Genomic DNA, 21,834 nt, shown 5'->3' with positions numbered 1-21,834 from the left:
AACAGAAAATGGCTTATAGAAGATCTCTTGGCTACCAAATCTGGTCTCTCCCTGCCCCTGCTGACGATCTTATTTCCTGTAAATGGAAGGTTCTAGACCTGTGTGTCCAAATGCAGTAGCCACTAGCCATATGCACTATTTAAATTAAATAAAAAATAAATTCCTAAGCTGCGCTAGCCACATTTCAAGTGCTCAGTAGCCACCCATGGCTAGTGGGTACCATATTGGGCAGCACAGTATATCTGTATATATGTATATAGTATATATGACCTATATGGTCATATCCATCACCAAAGAAGGTTCTATTTGAACTGTTCTATATCTAGTATATGCAAGTGTATTTTTGGTGTATGGTAGAAAATAATTACAGTCTGTGGCTTTTCCTTACCAACCTCATTGTAACAATTTGCTATTCATCTGAGAATACTGTATCCACTTAAAATTTTAATTCTGTTCACAAAATGTAATACAGATCCATTTTCCAAATTTTGAAGGGAAAAAAAAAACCCCTAGAAAGTGACTCTCTCTTATAAACCCACCTCCCAAAGACAATCATGATGAATAGATGTTTGGGGCATATTCTTCCAGCTATGTTTTTATACTTTAGTCTATGCACTGAATTATTTTTGGTAACAAAGACAGGCTGTGCCCCTTTTGCCTATTCCCCTTTGTAACCAGTGCCACACATTTTCAGTCTTTGCCTTGTGAAGCCAAGTGTGCCAGGCTCAGACCTGCGACCCCTGATGTCATGCTTTAAGTCATGGAGCACATCACCAAAGATGACCTGAGAACAAAGTAACATATGGCAAATGCATACCTTGAGAGCATTTCTTCCTTGTTTAGATTCTTTGGTCCATGACTGTTTTCCAGCCTGACTGCCTGACACTAAGTGCCAGTTTTGTGGAGTGCACATATTTGAGGAATGTGGCTTTAAGCTCTCAGGCTCAGTTAGTTTAAGCAGTTCATGTAGTGAATTCGTTCAATGTTCTTTCCTTACTGGCGACGTGAACTGCACTATATTTGGAACTAACATTTGCAACCTTATACGCCACCGCCCGGGTATTTAGCCACAAGTTTTGATCACCGTGAACTGGACTGAGGAAGTTATATGGTGACAGATTTCATAAAGACTGTGCTGAGGAGAGATGTAGCTGGCTTGAAAACCTTCAGGGACTTCAGCTTGCTGCAGCTGTTGAAATGAGGCCATGCGTTCCTCCCACTGGACCCTGCTTACCTGCTTAACGCCTGCCTCGCCAGCTTGAGCAACTGTATTACTTCCACTCCTAGGCTTGCACCATTAATTTGGTAACTATACCTCACTGCTTCCAACAAGTAGAACAAATGTGCCATCCAACTATAAATGACCCAGGTGTGCACCAAACCAAGACCTGAGATGCGAATAGTCAGAATAGCTTTCGTTATTTTATTTTTAAAAAATAATCCTTTATTTTAAAAAATTTAATAGATTTTATTTATGGCTGCGTTAGGTCTTCGTTGCTGCGCGCGGGCTTTCTCTAGTTGCAGCGAGTGGGAGGGGGGGCGGGGCTACTCTTTGTTGTGGTGCGCGGGCTTCTCACCGCTGTGGCCTCTCCCATTGCGGAGCACAGGCTCCGGACGCGCAGGCTCAGTGGCCATGGCTCACGGGCCCAGCCGCTCCACGGCATGTGGGATCCTCCCGGACCGGGGCACGAACCTGTGTCCCCTGCATCAGCAGGCGAACTCTCAACCACTGCGCCACCAGGGAAGCCCGGCAGGTGGATTCTTAACCGCTGTGCCACCAGAGAAGCCCTGAATAGCTTTTAATGTCCCTGTCATCTGTGATCCACCCTTGACTGCTCCAAAAGGATGCTGGGCAAAGGTTCTCATTGGTATGTGAGCATCACAGAAACAACAGAAGAGGTGAGAACAGCACCAGCCTTTTCTAGTCATTAACAAAGAATACAGCGTCAGTGTGTTCTAACCTTACAACCTGCTGTTGGATGTGGGAGGTGTGCATTTTGGTCACTAATCAAAGGACGTTGGCTATTGAAATATCAGAAGAAGCGTGTCAGAAAAGCCCCACAGCACTGGACTTGAAGGCAAGGTTTTGATGCATTAGCTCCATGGCAGTGGAATCCAGATAGCAGACTCGTTACAAAAGCTTTCAGAACAAAAGAAGTATATTATACGAGGCACTGAGACTGTAGAATCAATTAAGGCAGATTTGGTTTCTGCCTCATGCAGCTTACAGTCCAGCAGGAACAAGAATTATTGAATGAGTAACTTGAAGTGTGATGAGTCTTTGGAATGGGAAGTGCCGGGGGGTATAAGAGGATATTACTGGGGCATCCAACATAGCCTCAATGTTCAGGAAAGGCTCCCGTGAAGAAATGGTGTTAAACTGAGACCCAAAAGATGAGTAGTTGCTAGCCAGGCAAAGAGGACAGGGGAAAGTGTTCTATGTGGAAGAAACGGCACATGCAACACCTATGTGTTGCCTATGGCTGGAGAGAACCTGACCTACTTAAGGAACTCAAAAGAAACCCAGAATAGCTGGAACAAAGAGAGGTCTTGGGAAGGTAGTGAAAGAGGGATCTGGAGAGGTAGGCAAGGCCCAGACTAGGGAGGGACTTAGGTCACGTTGAAGATTCTAACCTTTAGCTAAAGGACAGTGGGAAACCATCAGTTTCCTTATCTGTGAAGTGAGAAATAATAATCTCAGAGTGACCAGGAAACAAAATGAGAAGAATGCAAGTGAAAGGTCTTGTAAGTTATAAAGCATGATAGGAATGTTACTAACCTTATGATGGTAGTAGTAATAAGCAGTGCTGCTTTCTTAAGTAACAGAAGCAACAGTTCAACTCTTCCGAGTGGGAATATGAAATCGTCTTTTTTTTTTCTTTCTTTCTGACCGTGCCATGCAGCTTGCAGGATCTTAGTTCCCCGACCAGGGATCAATCCCGTGCCCCCTGCAGTGGAAGTGAGGATTCTTAACCACTGGACCGCCAGGGAAGTCCTGAAATAGTCTATAACATATAAAACTCTGACTTAAAGGAACTGATGGAAAGGTCAGAAGTTTATTTCAGTTGAAACTTCCAGTGTGAGGTTCACGAAGCCAGGCACGAGCCGAGCTGTTTGGAGCAGGGTCATGCCATTTATGGCCACGTGTATTTCTCAACTCCGCACTGACTCTTCAGCGCCACTTCCAGGCAAGATCAGTGTTCTGCCTCCTTCTCAAACCCACCAGAGCACAACGGCTGACACATTCTTTCCCCTTCATTTCTTCCAGCCACAGCTGGGGCCCAGCATCTCCTAGGTCAGCTTTTGTAGAAGCTGTTCCCAAAACATTACACTCTTCTGAGCTCTTCACAGCAAGATAACTATCCCAGTTAGCACCTGCATTACATTTTAGGAGAAATTCAACACCTTTCCAAATCTGTGATGTTTTATTCTTACAGCGGTTCTGTGAAGTAGGCACAAATGAATCTCACAGAAATGATGCGAAATTGGGGGCCCTCCTCTCCTGTCTGACCGGCACAGATATGCTACCAGGAGAACTTAATGGTTCATTTTAGGCCATTTCCTCTCTGCCTGCAACACACTAAGCTTTACCCAAGGACAGAAGGGCATTTGATTTAGGCCCCGTTGACCTCTCTCCCCCCAGCCCTGGCCAAACAAACCAGACACAATTCTTCCCCAGAGGTCACTGCCTACCATAAATGCTCCACAGTACCACACACCAGAGGCTGCAAACTTGTATTTTGTCTTTGATTTACACAACGCCTTTTATTTTATTTTATTTTATTATTATTTTTAAAATAAATTTATTTATTTATTTATTTTTGGCTGCATTGGGTCTTCGTTGCTGTGAACGGACTTTCTCTAGTTGCAGTGAGCGGGGGCTACTCTTTGTTGCCGTGCGTGAGCTTCTAATTGTGGTGGCTTCTCTTGTTGCGGAGCACTGTCTCTAGGCGCACGGGCTTCAGTAGTTGTGGTTTGTGGGCTTCAGAGCGCAGGCTCACTAGTTGTGGCACACAGTCTTAGTTGCTCCGTGGCATGTGGCATCTTCCCGGACCAGGGCTCGAACCCATGTCCCCTGCATTGGCAGGTGGATTCTTAACCACTGCGCCACCAGGGAAACCCTACACAATGCCTTTTAAATCTTTTTGAAAATTTAAATGCCAGCTTTAAAAAATCATGGTATTCCACATAAAAATCCAGGTTTCCAGCTTTTTTTAAAAAAATTTTTATTGGAGTATAGTTGACTTATAATGTTGTGTTAGTTTCAGGTGTATCTAGTTTTTCTTGAAAAATCGTAAGATCTGACATCAGTGTCTGGAGCTGAGTACAGACCTATGGCCAGCACACTCCACCACAGGCCCCACTCCGACTAGATCCTTTATGAAGGTCGCATGACAGGCCCAGAATATCTGAGTTTGTGCACCCACCCCTGTACAGACCAGGTATCATGAATACCAAATCCCTCCTTTGTGACCCTTTCATATGCACAGGGCTTACTCTATTTGAATGCAACTTTGGGAATGCTTTGGAGACCTTTATGTAGATGGGAAAACAAGCCTTGGCCACTCCAGTGCATCTCTGGTGGATCTTAATTATTTGCAGCTATTTCCCGAGGGTAAAGGTAAAAAGCTTTCTTCTACCAGACTTCTCAGAGGCCACTCCTTTCTGTTGTCTCCTCTGTTCCATTCGGGCCCCTTTGCTCATTCATTAGAAATTCAGAACTTTTTTTTTTTTTTTTTAATACTTATGAAGGTGCTGGGACAGTGGCCTCAAATCAGTTTTGGAATGAGATGGAGAATTTAAAAAATGCATTACTGGAATCCCACTTCCAAGTATATATCCAAGAGAACTGAAAGCAAGATCTCAAAGAGATACGAGTATACCCATGCTCAGAGCAGCATTATTCGTAATAGCTAAAAGGTGGAAGCAACCTAAGTGTCCGTTGATGGAAGAACGGATGAACAAAATGTGCTACGAACAATGTAATACTGTTCAGCCTTAAGGGAGGAAATGTATCAACCTCGAGGACATATGCTAAGTGAAATGAGCCAATCACGAAGAGACACATACTGTGTGACTCCACTTACAGAAGGTATCTAGAGTACTCAAATTCATAGAGACAGAAAGTAGAATGGTGGTTGCCAGGGGCAGGGGTGAGGGGAAAGTAGAGAGTTGTTCAATGGATATAAAGTTTCAGTTTTGCAAGATGAGTAAGTTCTAGAGATTTGTTACACAACCATGTGACTATACTTAACACTACTGAACTATACACTTAAAAATGGTTGATGGTAATTTTTTTAAATCACAGTTTTTAAAAAAGTATTTTAACGCATCACTGGGTGTCAGGAGACCTGAGTTCTGCTAGAGGCTCCAACGCTGACTTGTGCGACCTTCGGCAAGGCACTCTCTGGAACTCAGGTCGTCGTCTGCAAAATGGGAGGGTAGGAGAGAATACTGAAAACACCAACCTCAGTATGGGGCAGACGGATGTGACAGTGTTGTGTGAGCAACGGAACGCTCTGCAAGTATTAGATGTGGTCATCAACTCAAACTGGTCTCTTGTAGTGACTTAAAATTAGATTAAAAAAAAAAAAATCGAAGGTCTGTGTCAAGTGCCAGAACCTTACAGAGGAAAGAACAAGAGCCTGCCCTCAAACTGCTCACTAGTGGAAAAAAAAAAAAAAACTAGAAAAAAAATTTACAATATAATGTGTCACAGGTCAGCCTAACATATGCCAGATTCAAATACATACAACTTAACTTCCCTATTTAATGGGATGAAGGTTGGGTATACACTACATGTTGTTTGGGTAAATCAAAAGTCTCAAATTAGTTAGAACACAAGTTTAAAGCTTGATAATCTTTTCAAAGTGTTTAGTCTAAAAAAGAAAGTGTGTATTGCTTAGACTCATTTTTTACTGATATTTTAATTCAACAATTAATTTAATCTATTAATGTATTAATTTACTAATTGAATTTAATTAACTCCCATTTAAATAAAAGAAGCCCTGGGTAGTTGGAACAAAAGAGCACTCCTGCTGGCTGGAATGCAGAGTCTACAAGGAGGAAAGCCCACAAGTGCTGGGGTTGGTGGAGATCAACATCCATACTCTGTTGACACAATTACGCCTCCATAAATATTATCCACAGCCAAGCTAGTCTACTATGATTAAGCTTTGTTTCTTTCTCAGTTTTTTTAAAACATTCCTTTCCTGGAGTTAATCATTAATTCAAAACAAAACATAACAAAACAAATTTTTTTTTTGCTTAGTTTTCCATGTCCCTATAATGACTTTATTCTCCACCATCAGCAGAAGTGTACATTTTTCCTCTGTTCACTCCATCTGGTTTCTTGGAGACGTCCCTTCTGTCCTCCTGCCCCAGTCCTGATTACTCTCAAAGGCCTGCAGCCAGGTTATGTCACCCTGCGATTTCCTTTCATCATCATCTTGAAGAGTCTCTTCATTTCTCACCTCTGTTGAATATCCTGTTTCCAGGATCACGTCTTCCTGTTTCTTGATTTATTCTCATTTTGGTGTACCACATCCTCCAGACGTTTCCTGAGAAAGGTACATGGGTAGGAAGTAAAATTTTTTAAGATTTCACGCATCTGAAAATATGCTTTACTGAATTCACAATTTGGCTAATTCATAAAGTTATAGGTCATAAATAATTCGAAAGCATTCCTACACCATCTTCCAGCATGGCTGATGGGAAGCATGATACCATTCTGACGGCTGTTCCTTTGAACGTTAACTGCTTTTTCTCTCGGAATTTTTTAGTAACCTTCCTCTATTTACTCAATGACCTGAAATTTCTGATTTCTTTTCCATCCATTATGTTGGGCACTCAGTGGGCTTCTCATTCTGGAGATGTAGGCCATTTAGTTTTGATTTGATTTCTTGAATTATTCCTTCAATGCTGCTTTCCCTCCACTTTTCTCTATTTCTCTGTAACTCCTCTTAGTTGAATGTTAATCCTCCTGGGCTACTTCTAGCTTTTAAAAATCTTTTCATGCCAATTTTCCAGGTTATTTTTGGGGGAGGGCCAGGCTGCGCAGCCTGTGGAATCTTAGTTTCCCAACCAGGGATCAAACCCGGGCCCTTGGCAGTGAAAGCAGTCCTAACCACTGGACCGCCAGGGAATTCCCCAGTGTTTTTTTAAAAAAAAGGATATCTTCTCAATTTTATCTTCCAACCCTTTGATTGAAGTTATTGGTTATCATATTCTTAAGATGTTTTATTCCTTTTTTAATATATGTACCCTTCTGTTCTTACTTCTTGGACGTAACATCTCCATATCTGAGAATATTTATCATCTTTTTATAAATTTATTTTTATTTATTTTGGCTGTGCTGGGTCTTCACTGTGGCACACAGGGCTTTTCATTATGGTGTGTGGGCTAAGTTGCCGGTATGTGGGATCTAAGTTCCCCGACCAGGGATCAAACCCGGGCCCCCTGCATTGGGAATGTGGAGTCTTAGCCACTGGACCACCAGGGCTATCATCTTTTTTTTTTTTTTTTTCTTTAATATTTATTTTTGGCTGCACTGGGTCTTAGTTGCAGCATGCAAACTCTTAGTTGTGGCATGCATGTGGGATCTAGTTCCCTGACCAGGGATTGAACCTGGGCCCCTTGCATTGGGAGCTCAGAGTCTTAGCCACTGGACCACCAGGGAAGTCCCTTATCATCTTTTTAAGTTATACTTTGTTTTGTTCTGGTCTCTGTGCTGTTTCTGTATCCTCTAAGTTCCTTTGTTCTTGTTTATTTGTTTGGTCTTTGTCTTTCATGTTAGAGATTTTCTTCAACTACCTGGTAATCCCTGACAGTCCATTCATGTTTAAGACTGAGGCACTAAAGTTTTCTGGAAGCTCTGTGTTCTGAGACAGGGCTTTGCAGTTGGACATTACTATAGCGAGCTGACTTTCACTTGGGACTCTCGGCTCTTAGTGGGTTGAATAATGTCCCCCCCTAAAAGATATATCCACATCCTAATCCCCATAATCTGTAAATGTGACCTTACCTGGAAAAAGGGTCTTTGTAAATGTAACTAAGGATTTTGAGATAAGACCACCCTGGATTATCTGGGTGGGCCCCAAACCCAATAACAAGTGTCTTATATAAGAGATAACACAGAGGAGAGACAGAGAGAAGAGGAGAAAGTTTTGTGAAGATGGAGGCAGATTGGAGTGATGCTGCTACATGCCAAGGAACACCTGGAGCCACCAGAAGCTGGAAAAGGCAAAGAAAGAAATGCTCCCTAGAGCCTCCAGAGGGGACGTGGCCCTGCTGACATGTTTTCAGACTTGATTGATTTCAGACTTCTGACTTCCAGAACTGAGAGAGAATAAATTTATTTTGTTTTAAGCTACCAAGATTTTGGTAATTTGTTATAACAGCCCTAGGAGACTAATACAGTATCTATAGGTATTTCTTCTTGAGCTGGTCAGTTTTCCCAAAGGATCCTCCAATCTACTGATTGTAGGGTATTAGCCTGGCTAGGAGAATCTTAGGGCCAAGTGTGACAAGGGGGCCAGGTCGCACCATCTGTTATGTAGGCTTGTTTCAGCTATGCTTAGCATCCCAGAGTTCAGATTCTTTCTAGATTAGATTAACCTTTCTTTCTTTCTTTTTTTTTTTTAAATAAATTTATTTATTTATTTCTGGCTGCATTGGGTCTTCGTTTATGCACGCGGGCTTTCTCTAGTTGTGGCGAGCACGGGCTACTCTTTGTCGTGGTGCGCGGGCTTCTCATTGCGGTAGCTTCTCTTGTTGCGGAGCACGGGCTCTAGGCATGCGGGCTTCAGTAGTTGTGGCACGCGGCCTCAGTAGCTGTGGCGCACAGGCTTAATTGCTCTGCGGCATGTGGGATCTTCCTGGACCAGGGCTCGAACCTGTGTCCCCTGCATTGGTGGATTCTTAACCACTGCGCCACCAGGGAAGTCCCTAGATTAACCTTTCAACAAGGTATATTAATCGTGTTTTAAAAAATTTTCTGTATTTGACATCTTGGGGCTTTGCTAGCCCTGGACAGACTGGCCCTCCCAACACTAGCCAATTCTTAGAGATAGTAAACCATTCTCCTGCCAGTGCACCTTTTACATATAAACCAACCGATCCAAAACCCTTACTCCAACCACCTACTTTATCAGGCTCTCACAATCAGAGTCACTATTCCTCTGCCCTCATCACCCCAGGGCCAGATACCAGACAACTAGAGACAGTCCCTATGCCCCAATGTCCACTGAAATTATTAAACTAGCCAATCCTAACCCTGCTTACCCAGCTTCACCTGTTCCTTCCTGTGGAAACCAAAATAAAGGCTGTGGCCAAGTTGTATATCCATACAATGGAATACAACAAAAAGGAATGAATTATTGCTATGTGCAACAATGCTGATGAATCTCAAAACAAACAAACAAACAAAAAAACGCTGAGCAAAAGAAGCTAGGCACAAAAGAGTATATGCTGCATGATTTTATTTATAGAATTCTTTTTTTTTTTTTTTTTGGCCACGCCGAGCAGCATGTGGGATCTTATTTCCCTGACCAGGGATCAAACCTGTGCCCCCTGCGTTGGAAGCACAGAATCTTAACTACTGGACCACCAGGGAAGTCCCTAGAATCCTTTAAAAATGCAAAAGAAAGATGGCAGAAAGCAGACTGTGGTTGTAAGATGGAGGGTTGACTGCAAAGGGGCATAAGCTGTGGTACTGGTAAACTGGTTCTAATTTTTTTTTTTTTTTTTTTTTTGCGGTACGCGGGCCTCTCACTGTTGTGGCCTCTCCCGTTGTGGAGCACAGACTCTGGACGCGCAGGCTCAGTGGCCATGGCTCACGGGCCCAGCCGCTCCGCGGCATGTGGGATCTTCCCGGACCAGGGCACGAACCTGTGTCCCCTGCATCAGCAGGCAGACTCTCAACCACTGCGCCACCAGGGAAGCCCTAAAAAAAAGTTTTAAAGCCCTAATTTGTGGCGCTTTACCAATTTCTGTGGTGTAAATACTCCCACCCTGGTCAGTTTTGAGCTACTAATGTGATATCACTAAATGTAGATTTGAGAAGAGATGTACATAAAATTGGTTCTCCTGAGCTGGTACTAGCCAGCTTCAGCACGCCACTACAGAAAGAAACAAAGGCGATGAAAATGTCCTATATCTTGTTTTGGTCATAGCATGGGTTTATACCTTTGTCAAAATTTATCAAACTGTACCCTTAAAATGGATGCACTTTATTGTCTGTAAATTATACTTTAAAAATTGATTATAGGGCTTCCCTGGTGGCGCAGTGGTTGAGAGTCCGCCTGCCGATGCAGGGGACACGGGTTCGTGCCCCGGTCCGGGAAGATCCCACATGCCGCGGAGCGGCTGGACCCGTGAGCCATGGCCGCTGAGCCTGTGCGTCCGGAGCCTGTGCTCCGCAACGGGAGAGGCCACAACAGTGAGAGGCCCGCATACCGCAAAAAAAAAAAAATTGATTATAATGTTTCAAATGAAATATCTGCAATAATCAAAATGCCCAGTAAGAAGGGACTGGTCATGTTATTGTCTATCTTCTTGACAGAATATGATGTAGCCATTCAAACAATTGATAAAATTTTAGCAACATGGCAAAATGCGTTGCTCTATTATGTTCTGTGAAAACAGCAGAATAGAAAATTTCATTTTTACCATGTGTTTGCCTATGCAAATTCTGTGGGCAGAGGGACAATGTTCGGCTTTTTTTTCTTCTGGCCACGCGGCATGCGGGATCCTAGTTTCCTGACCAGGGACTGAACCCTTGCTCCCTACAGTGGGAGAGGGGAATCCTAACCACTGGACCACTAGGGAACTCCCCCCCCCCTTTTTTTTTAATGAGTTAATTTTTTTCTTTGTATTTAAAAGCAGTAGACAGCAAAATGGTTGAGAGCCCAGAATCTGCAGCTGGACTGCCTGGGTTAGGCAAATCCCAGGTGTTACTTCCCAGGTGGGTGACCTTAAACAACTTACCTAACCTCTTTTGAGCCTTAGTTTCTTGACTATAAAAAGGGCATAATAATAGTACCTATCTCATAGGGCTGTTGTGAAGATTAAATGAGTTAATATATGTAAAGAGCTTAGAACAGTACAAAGAGTAAGGGCTTTGTAAGTATTAGCTGTTATTCTTATGAGGCAATGATACTGTTTGGACAATAAACTTACCATGTGGAACATAGAATTTATAAAACATCTGACCTCAAGGAGCGGTGGTTCTCAACTGCAGGAGTAGGAGAGTGATTTTTGCCATGAGGGGAAAATTAGCAAGATCTGGAGAGACTTTTCTGATCGTCAGGGTTTGAGGGGGTGTGCTGCTGGCAAGGATACTGCTAAAGAATCCTGCAGTGCACAGGATAGCTCCCCACAACAAAGAATTATTTGGTCCAAAGTACTAATGGCACCAAGGCTGAGAAACCTCGAGTCATAGTCTAATAGGGGACAAAAGATACGTGTATACAAAATGTACAAATGTGAGATAACAGAAAAAACATATATATGTTCATCTCTGCCCCCGGTTCCTGGCACATTTACCCCATCCCTGACACAGGGCTCCTGAAACCTTGTAAATTTCCAGTGCTAATACTAGGAGCGTCTTTTGTTCTAATAAGGTGACTCTCGCTGGGCTCCTGGATGGTAGCTGGTCACCAGAAACACCCAGCCATAATTAGAAGCTTGGAATTTTCAGCCCTCTTACCCCCAGCTTCTCTAAAGAGGGGAGAGGGGCTGGAAATGGAGTTAATAATTGATCATGCCTACATGAGGAAACCCCTATAAAAATCCTAATAGTAGGGGGGGTTTGGGAGCTTCCAGGTGAGTGAATACCTGGGGGGTGATGCACCCCAACTCCATGGGGACAGCAGCTCCTGTGCTCAGACCCTCCCAGACTTCACCTTATGTATGTATCTCCTCATCTGGCTGTTCATCTGTATCCTTTATCATATCCTTTAATAAACTGGTAAATGTGTTTCCCTGAGTTTTGTGAACCGCTCTAGCAAATAAATAGACCCCAAGGAGGAGGTCATGGAGGCCTCAGATTCGTAGCCAAGTCGGACAAAAGTTCTGGGTAACCTGGGGGCCTGCTACTTATAATTGGCATCTGAAGTGGGGGGCAGTCTCATGGGACTGCGCCCTTAACCTGTGGGATCTATCTCCAGGTAGACAGTGTCAGAATTGAGTTAAATTGACCCTCAGTATCAGAGAACTGCTTGGTGGGGGAAAATCCCCATATATCTGATGTCAGAAACTGTTGTGAGAATAAAGGAGACACACAACAGGAAGAGAGCTGGGTTTTCCCCAAAACAACAAAGCAGATAATCAAAATTGAGTATGTACTCAATTAAATAAAGAAAAAAAGAACAGAAAGATTAGAGGATTGCTGGCCCAGAACACAGGATTCCCTGTAACACCTGGCCAGGAAGAGAGGCCTCAGTGATCCTCAGGGTTTGTGACCCACTGGGCGTACTTCAATCATTTTCAATTTTTACCTTTTTCTATTGGTACTTTTTTAAAAGCTTAAGTCAACGTTAAAAGGCTTCACTTACTTCTCCATTGCGCTACCAGTATGAAAACCCATTCAGAGCCAGTCCAAATATGTTTAGTTCATACTAATTTTTTTTTTTGCGGTACGCGGGCCTCTCACTGCTGTGGCCTCTCCCGTTGCGGAGCACAGGCTCCGGACACGCAGGCTCAGCGGCCATGGCTCACGGGCCCAGCTGCTCCGCGGCATGTGGGATTTTCCTGGACCGGGGCACGAACCCGCGTCCCCTGCATCGGCAGGCAGACACTCAACCACTGCACCACCAGGGAAGCCCCCATACTAATTTTTAATGAGACCTGACAATGAGTTGAACCAATTTAAAATTCTTGCAAGTACATTTTTTTCTGGCGGGGGTGTGGTGGTGGTGACAAAAATGTTACATAATAATACTTCAATTTTCATTTAAAATGGAACTACGTTGAGAAGTATGCCAATATTTCAGTGGTGGATATAATTTGGGATTACAGGTGATTTCTGCTTAACTCTTCATGCTTTTCAAACTTCTCCAGTGAGAAGCATGTATTACTTTGATAATTAGAAAAAGCACAAAGAAAGAAAATAAAGGATGATTGAATAAATGAAAGGAGAAAATGGCTGAGGGTGTCTGGTCTGTCTCGACTCTTTGACAAACACAGAAGGGGGCAGGGGTAAGACTAGACAATCTGCTCCACTTCCTTCGTACCTCTTGGAGGCCCTCCTAACTCAGGATCCAGGAAGCTTTTATCTCTATATTCTTGCCTTTTCTCTTCTTCTTCTTCCTTCTATGTCCCCAATACTGAGTCCTTTTCTGCTTTGGGGTGGGGGGGATACAATTTTTTTAAAAATCACCTATTGGGACTTCCCTGGCAGTCCGGTGGTTAAGACTCCGTGCTTCCAATGCAGGGGGCAAGGATTCGATCCCGTGTCAGGGAACTAAGATCCCACATGCCATGCAGCATGACCCTGGTACCCCGGCCAAAATAAAATCACCTATTCTCAGAAAATTGTTTATAGAGGCTTGGTTGTGTCAGGTGCTGCAGGGCCCTTGCCCTTGAGCTTGCAAATCCTTCTCCAGACTTTCTCCCTACCCCTTTCCCTTGATTTTTAAAAACTATTTTTTTTTTTTTTTTTTTTTTTTTGTGGTATACGGGCCTCTCACTGTTGTGGCCTCTCCAGTGCGGAGCACAGGCTCCGGACGCACAGGCCCAGCAGCCATGGCTCACGGGCCCAGCCACTCCACGGCATATAGGATCCTCCTGGACCGGGACACGAACCCATGTCCCCTGCATCAGCAGGCGGACTCTCAACCACTGCGCCACCAGGGAAGCCCAAAACTAATTTTTTAAATATATTTTTTGATCAAAAAAGTAATACTTGTTCGCTGAAGAAAAATTGGAATACACAGAGAAGAATAAAAAATGAATATAGGGCTTCCCTGGTGGCGCAGTGGTTGGGGGTCCGCCTGCCGGTGCGGGAGGATCCCACATGCCGCGGAGCGGCTGGGCCCATGAGCCATGGCCGCTGAGCCTGCGTGTCCGGAGCCTGTGCTCCGCGACGGGAGGGGCCGCCGCAGTGAGAGGCCCGCGTACCGCAAAAAAAAAAAAAAAAAAAAAAAAGAATATAAAAATCATCTGTAATCCTACCACCCAGAGACAGCCATTATTAACATTTGGTTTATACATTCCCAGTCTTTTCCCTATTCATGAATACACAGGTATAATACATGCTTCCCTTCTTTGAACCAAACAGGACATCTATGTGTAATCTGCAAAACTTTTTTGAGGTATACCATACATACAGGCAGTGCAAAAAATGCATGACTCTTAGGTGTACCTCTTGATGAATTTTCCACATAAATACCTACAAGATTTTAACTTGTTTTCTGTACTTCGCAATCTACTATGAACATCTCCCACACGATTAAATTATCTTCTACAGCATAATTTTTTTTACATCTTTATTGGAGTGTAATTGCTTAACAATGGTGTGTTAGTTTCTGCTTTATAACAAAGTGAATCAGTTATACATATACGTATGTTCCCATATCCCCTCCCTCTTGCATCTCCCTCCCACCCTCCCTATCCCACCCCTCCAGGCGGTCACAAAGCACCGAGCTGATCTCCCTGTGCTATGCGGCTGCTTCCCACTAGCTATCTACCTTACGTTTGGTAGTGTATATATGTCCATGCCTCCCTTTCGCTTTGTCACAGCTTACCCTTCCCCCTCCCCATATCCTCAAGTCCATTCTCTAGTAGGTCTGTGTCTTTATTCCTGTCTTACCCCTAGGTTCTTCATGACATTTTTTTCTTCTTAAATTCCATATATGTGTGTTAGCATACGGTATTTGTCTTTCTCTTTCTGACTTACTTCACTCTGTATGACAGACTCTAGGTCTATCCACCTCATTACAAATAGCTCAATTTCGTTTCTTTTTATGGCTGAGTAATATTCTATTGTATATATGTGCCACATCTTCTTTACCCATTCATCCGATGATGGACACTTAGGTTGTTTCCATCTCCGGGCTATTGTAAATAGGGCTGCTATGAACATTTTGGTACATGTCTCTTTTTGAATTATGGTTTTCTCTGGGTATATGCCCAGTAGTGGGACTGCTGGGTCATATGGTAGTTCTATTTGTAGTTTTTTAAGGAACCTCCATACTGTTCTCCATAGTGGCTGTATCAATTTACATTCCCACCAACAGTGCAAGAGGGTTCCCTTTTCTCCACACCCTCTCCAGCATTTATTGTTTCTAGATTTTTTGATGATGGCCATTCTGACTGGTGTGAGATGATACCTCATTGTAGTTTTGATTTGCATTTCTCTAATGATTAATGATGTTGAGCATTCTTTCATGTGTTTGTTGGCAGTCTGTATATCGTCTTTGGAGAAATGTCTATTTAGGTCTTCTGCCCATTTTTGGATTGGGTTGTTTGTTTTTTTGTTATTGAGCTGCATGAGCTGCTTATAAATTTTGGAGATTAATCCTTTGTCAGTTGCTTCATTTGCAAATATTTTCTCCCAATCTGAGGGTTGTCTTTTGGTCTTGTTTATGGTTTCCTTTGCTACAGCATAATTTTTAATGGCTAACTACAATTATAATAGTCCATCATACTAATGTATTGTAACTTGTTTAACCAATCCATCACTGTTAGGTATTTAGGTTGTTTTCAGTTGTTAACCACTGCAGGAGTTTCCTATCACTACTGTAACAAATTACTACAATCTTAGTGCTTAGAGCAACACAAATTTATTCTCTTACAGTTCTGAAAGAAGTCTAAAATGGGTCAGAACTGTGTTCCTTTTGGAAGTCCTAAGGCAGAATCTGTTCCTTGCCTCTTCCAGCTTCCAGAGGCTGCCAACATTCCCTGGCTCATGGCCCCACATCACTCAGGCTTTTACCTCTGTCATCACATCTCCTTTTCTGACTCTTATCCTCCTGTCTCCTTCTTCTAAGGACCTTTGTGACTACACTGGGTCCACCCAGACAATCCAGGATAATCTCCCCATCGCAAAATCCTTAATTTAATCACAGCTGCAAAGTCCCTTTTGCCAGGTAAAGTAACATATTCTTGGGTTCCAGGGATTAGCACGTGGACACCTTTTGGGGAACATTATTCAGACCACCATAGCTATGAACAGTCCACTCTCCCACTTCTTTTTCTACCTCTGCTCTTCCTTCTTTTCTCCCTCTCACTTTTAGTGCCTACTAGTTTGTAACCCCATTTCCAGTTCCAAAATCTTTTGCTTTTCTTTCTCTCTTTACAGAATGTTAAGACATAATTTATCCTTGGGAGCTCAGTGATTGTTTCTGATCTACTGACTTCTAACTTCTTCTTTCCCAAGCACCAGCCTTTCTCCCAAATCCCAATCAAGAATGTACAGTTTCTGGGAATTCCCTGGTGGTCCAGTGGTTAGGACCCAGAGCTTCCAATGCCAGGGGCCCAGGTTCAATCCCTGGTCAGGGAACTAAGATCCGTCAAGCTGGGCGGTCCAGCCAAAAAAAAAAAAAAAAAAAAAATACAGTTTCCCTTGATTGTCCCCTTCTGACCTGAAAGACTAAATGTTTCTAAAACTGGACACACACGACCCCTCCCCTAACCTCTACCCCACCGTCCTGCACCAACTCAGCTCCTATACGTGACCTTGTTTTTAAAATGATTACTCTCAAAAATACTCAAGGCTGGAGACCTAGAACTCACCTTTCATTCTTCTCTCTCCTCTGTCTCTCATCAGCCGCTAAATCCCATCAATTACTTTGTGACTTAGCATTCCTCTAATATTCACCTAATATCTTGGCTGTTGCTAGAGTGTGTAATCGGAGGATTTTCTCCCCATCCAAACCATGCCGGTTGTATGGGGGTGGATTATCCTCTCCTCCAGGAAGCCCTCTTTGACTGTCCCTTCCTGGGATACCATCTCCCACTTCTAGAGAAAAAAACCCATAATTAAGTGTCCACTATGTGCTCAGCTTTTCAACCATCTTAAAATTTAATCGTTAAAGTATGGTTTTAATGTTTACAAATGAGGAAACTGAGAAGCTAAGTAACTTGTGCAAAGTAACAGAGCTAGTAGATGGCAGAACTTGAACCCCAGCCTGACCAACTCCAATGCCAAGCTTTTTGCCTCTATCCCACATGACCTCCCTGGAGTTAATGCCCGTGGTTTAAAACTTGCCTGTTCAGGGCTTCCCTGGTGGCGCAGTGGTTGAGAGTCCGCCTGCCCATGCAGGGGACACGGGTTCGTGCCCCGGTCCGGGAGGATCCCACATGCCACGGAGCGGCTGGGCCCGTGAGCCATGGCCGCTGAGCCGGCACGTCCGGAGCCTGTGCTCTGCAATGGGAGAGGCCACAACGGTGAGAGGCCCGCGTACCGCTAAAAAAAAAAAAAAAAAAAAACTGTTGGTTATTTAAATGCTATATAAACTATGAGGTATACTGTGAGCTACACTGTAATAAGAGTTCAGAGGATAATAATAATAACAGCTAGCACTTACTGAACCCCCATCATATGCCAGGCCCTCACTGTTCTAAGAAATGTACATGTATTAACTTCTTAGGACTTTGCAATAATCCTACAAGGCAAGATCAGGACACAACTTGCAGGGCCCCTTGTTCAAACATTATTAAGAATTTCAACATGGCGACAGCAGAGCATTAAACCAAGTGAGGGGCCAGCATTTCTACGCACCTGTGTGACTGTATAGGTCTCACACCTGTAAGCCAACCCTGGCTAAAACTATTATCTCCATTTTACAGATGAGGAAAGTGAGACACAATGATATTAAATAAACATTCCCAAGATCACACTGTTAGTAAGTGAATACATAAATGTGCACTACCTTAGTTACAGAAGGCTTCATTGCAAACTCTATATTTACAAAGTTCTCCAGTCCTTCAAGGTTCAGCTCTAAGCCCCCTTGTCTACTAAGTACTCTCACAAGTCAGGAAAAAAATCTCTCCTCCTCCTCTGATATTTTAGCTCCACGAAAGCATTTGGTTTGAACCTTTCTTATGGACTTTATCACATCCCCATGTTATACCTGAAATAACCTGGGAGGTGGGGGGGTACATCTAATAAATTCATGTAGTTGAATGAATGAACAAAGAAACAAACTTGTGCATGACTTGAAGACTGGGAGAGACGAGGAGGGAACCTGGGCAGGGGACAGGCCTAGGATAGTGCTGAGCACTTATGCAGGATGAAATTATATGACCGGCTTGATCGGACCAATGGTATACATGGGTGCTAGTGTGGATAACATTGGAAAAGACGGTGAAGTTAAGTTTTAAAGCGCCTTTTACAAAGCTAGACCATCACTTCTCACGGGCCATAAGGACGAGTTGCATGTACCCCTCTGAGGTCAGCCAGTCTTGCTCAGGAGGAAGAGGCATCAGGTCATAGCGTGATTGCTTCTCCCCTCGCAGCCAGTCTCCTCACACATAAGCACCATGGGTTAGTAGGCGGACTGAGCTGGAGAATGCCATCTGATCTCATCCATTCACCAATTCATTGTTCAACAGATACTGGTGAACATCTCCCGTCATAAGACACTTGCACCAAGCACTTTCCCAACTCCCATTCATGCTCAGATCACCCAATGGTATGGCAGAGATTCTCCCATTTCACAAGACTAAGACGTTAAGTTAACTTGCTCAGGATCAGGCAGCAGGAAGTGGCAGAGTAAGACTGAAATCCACCTTCTCTCTTTAATTTCAGAATTTGTTCATTGGACATGAATATTCCTGTTATAGAGAATAGCATATTAAAATCCATGGACTCCATACACAGCTCAAGAAATACAACCTGAAGCCCCTGTGTACCCCTCCACATTCACTAAACCACGTGGCCTCCGATTCCTCCTACTTGGGAAACACTGCAAAGGGCATCACCATCCGGAAATCTAGCAGGCACCAGTGACATCTCCCTCTCCTTCCAATCAGTTACCAAGTTCAATACCTATCTCTGTTTCCACTATTCCTTCTACCTTTCTCCTTTCTACGAGTATCAGCTCGTACCTGGATTACTGCAATGGCCTCCTAACTGGTTTCCTTGCATCTGCTCCTCTCTTTCCAGTCTTAATCTTCACGTTGCAATCAAAGACCTTTTTAAAACCTTTGAGTAGCTGCCCTCTGGTCTTAGGATATAGACAAAAGCAGTGGCATGCCAGGCTCTCACATGGTCTTTCCCTTACTCAACACTCTAGCTGTAGCTCAATCCCTTGTTCCCTGTATTTTGGGTGTGCCAGCTTTCTAGCAGTTTCTTATAATCCCCGAGCTCCCTCCCACCACAGGGCCTTTGCACATGTTTGTTCTTCCCTTCTCCACCTGGATTAACTCTTCCCTTTCTCAAGTACGCTTTCCCTGAGCCTCCTGGCTGGGTCATTCTTTGGTAGCTCTCACTTTTACAACTTTACATCTGTGTGAGATTAACTGATTAAAGTTTTTCTTCCCTAATAGGCCAAGGGCCAAGAACCACTCGCTTCATACAAAATACATGCTAAACAGATAATAGCCAATGTATACACAACATACACAAGATGCCAGGCATGTATTAACATGTATTAACTCTTAACATGTATTAACTCACTAAGACCTCCTAAAAGTTGTGTATGAGGCAGGTACAATTATTAGCCCCACTTTACATAAAGCAAAGAAAATCACACAAGCTTAGAAGTGGCAGAGTTGGGTTATGAACTCAGGCAGTCAGTTTCTGGAATCTGAGTGCTAAGCACTCACATTATAGCGCCCAGTAGCATCTGCTGAATGCATGACAGTGTTGGCTGTTTTTGATAGAGACCACAGAGCACCTGTCTTAGCTCAACTAAAAACTCATTTCAGTTGGCTGCGGTAAGGACCTTATGTTTGACTGGAACTTTGCTGAAAACATTTACCTTCCCAGCATTTTATTCCAGCTACTTTAAAAATCCATTTCCTCTCACTGGTAGTATCATGACTGATGTTGAGCAGAGGAGGTGCCTCAGCAAACGGATAAGAGGACAGGAGAAACTTGGCTTGGAGTGAAACAGAACTGCGGATCACTTGTAGTGTGGGTCATCCTCATAAAGACAATACAGAGATTTTGATGGACGTCATCTCACTTAATCTTCATTGATTCCTAATAAAGTTACACACACAGGGCAGTTCTTCATCAGCTGATAGATGAAGCAAAAGGCTGAGATTAAAAGGACCGCTAAGCCACAGGAAATCAACTAGGCACAGGACGGGTAAGGAACGGTGTCCCCACACTTCCAGCTTTAGAACTCCAGATATTTCTGGCAGAGAAAGATCTCGTCTTCCTTTAAGGAATAAAGGTAGCTGGCCAACCTTTCCTAATTCCTTTTTTGTGTGTGCGCTGCGTGGCTTGCGGAATATCAGTTCCCCAGCCAGGGGTTGAACCCAGGCCATGGCAGTGAAAGCGCGGAATCCTAACCACTAGACCACCAGGAAACTTCCTAACTCTTGGTTGGAACTTCTCAACAAGGACAGAGTTGCTCTTAGGCTTTCCCAGTATGGCTAGAGTAGGGCAATTTTCCCACAAGCTGAAGCTATATGGTAAAGAGCTCTATAAGCTAGCTGCATCCAATTAACCCTAGATCAATATGGTGAAAATCTAACAATTCTGGAAATTCTTCACCTGGAGCCCCTGTACCAACGTGAGGGGAAGTCAAGAAACTGTACGCACATTTTCTTTATGTTCATTTTGCTAAGAAAAGCTTTCATTAGTTTCTTTGAGGGCTTATAACTAAAAAAGGCTAAGAACCACGACCCTTTATGCCTGTACACACATTCTTTCTGGTTCACGGTTGCGCCTTTATAAAAGGGCCACGTTCGCAGGATGAAACATTTCTAGTCTTTCAAGTACCTAATAGCTATGAATGGGTGTGTAAGAGGAATCCAACTGTCCAAACCACATAAGTTAGACCTTATAACAACACAGGCCTCAAACTATACACAGGTCTAAAGGAGCTGCATTAGCATTCACCTCCTTGGAGGAGATGCGTGTAAGGCCAAGAGCAGTCAGGAGCGCTTGAGTCCAGTCCCAATAAGGCCACTAACCGGCTGAGTAACCTTGGACAAGGTGCATACCCTCTCTCGGCTTCAGTTTCCACATCTGCAAATTGGAAGTTGAACCGCATGGTCTTCAAGGTCCTTCCCAGCCGAAAGCCTGGTACCAAGTAGGCCTAGCCATTAAAGCAGCTTCCTGTGGGCGCGGGGCAGGGTTTTAACGGTCCCCCCTCCCCCGCTCGAGCCCGCGAAACCCTCTTCAACACGCCCCTCGGAGTAACGGCGCTTTCCCAACCGCAACCCGGACACGACTCCGCCCCTTCCCGGGGGCGTCCCGTCGTGCACTGCGCCGGGCTTCTAAAGCGGTGGGGCACCTCCCGCCTTTCCGAGGCCCCGACCCCAAACTCCTCTCCCCAGTTTTTTGGGGTGCCCTATCCTATCAACGTCTAGTAACCCAGCCAATCGAGCGGGCCAGGAGTCTTACCTTCGGTCCACCCTCCTCCCAGCGCTCAGACGGCCTCAGCTCACGGCCTTTACCAGGCCAATCCAATCAGCGGCCGGCTCTGGCCGGCCTCACCCCAATCTCCCGCCCCTCGGCCAATCCGCGCCCCCATCCCGCTGCCCGCCCAGCCAACCCCGGGCGTTGAAACCAGCGGGCGAATGGGCGCAGGGCGGCCCTTCAACGCTGACCGCCTGGCCAATTGGGGGTTCCGCGTGGCCACAGCGGCAGCCAATCGACATGTAGCGCGGTGCCGCCGCGGAGAGGTCCGGCCCGAATATCCCTCCGCCTTCCTC

At 44.2% G+C, this 21,834-nt stretch overlaps 1 long non-coding RNA gene across 7 annotated transcripts; it reads right to left on the bottom strand.

Annotated features, from left to right (window-relative positions):
* Nucleotides 1–1,817: 1,817 nt before the first annotated feature.
* On the bottom strand, nt 1,818–21,830 carry LOC309793288. Of its 7 annotated transcripts, none has more exons than XR_014291907.1 (5): nt 21,121–21,479; nt 19,926–20,149; nt 17,210–17,407; nt 6,474–6,560; nt 1,818–5,426 (listed from the first exon to the last, which is right to left on the bottom strand). It is a non-coding gene; the product is annotated as an uncharacterized lncRNA (long non-coding RNA). The 7 variants fall into 7 exon arrangements; XR_014291902.1 differs by lacking the exon at nt 1,818–5,426 and adding an exon at nt 21,524–21,830 and having other exon boundaries at nt 5,911–6,560; nt 21,121–21,235; XR_014291905.1 differs by lacking the exon at nt 1,818–5,426 and having other exon boundaries at nt 5,910–6,560; nt 19,926–20,186; nt 21,121–21,484.
* Between the last annotated feature and the right edge of the window lie 4 nt (nt 21,831–21,834).

Source organism: Mesoplodon mirus (genome assembly GCF_964341445.2).
Source record: "Mesoplodon mirus genome assembly, chromosome: 18".
Lineage (NCBI taxonomy): Eukaryota > Metazoa > Chordata > Mammalia > Artiodactyla > Ziphiidae > Mesoplodon > Mesoplodon mirus.
Note: the sequence above shows the minus strand (reverse complement) of the source record. Positions and strands in the feature narration are given on the sequence as shown.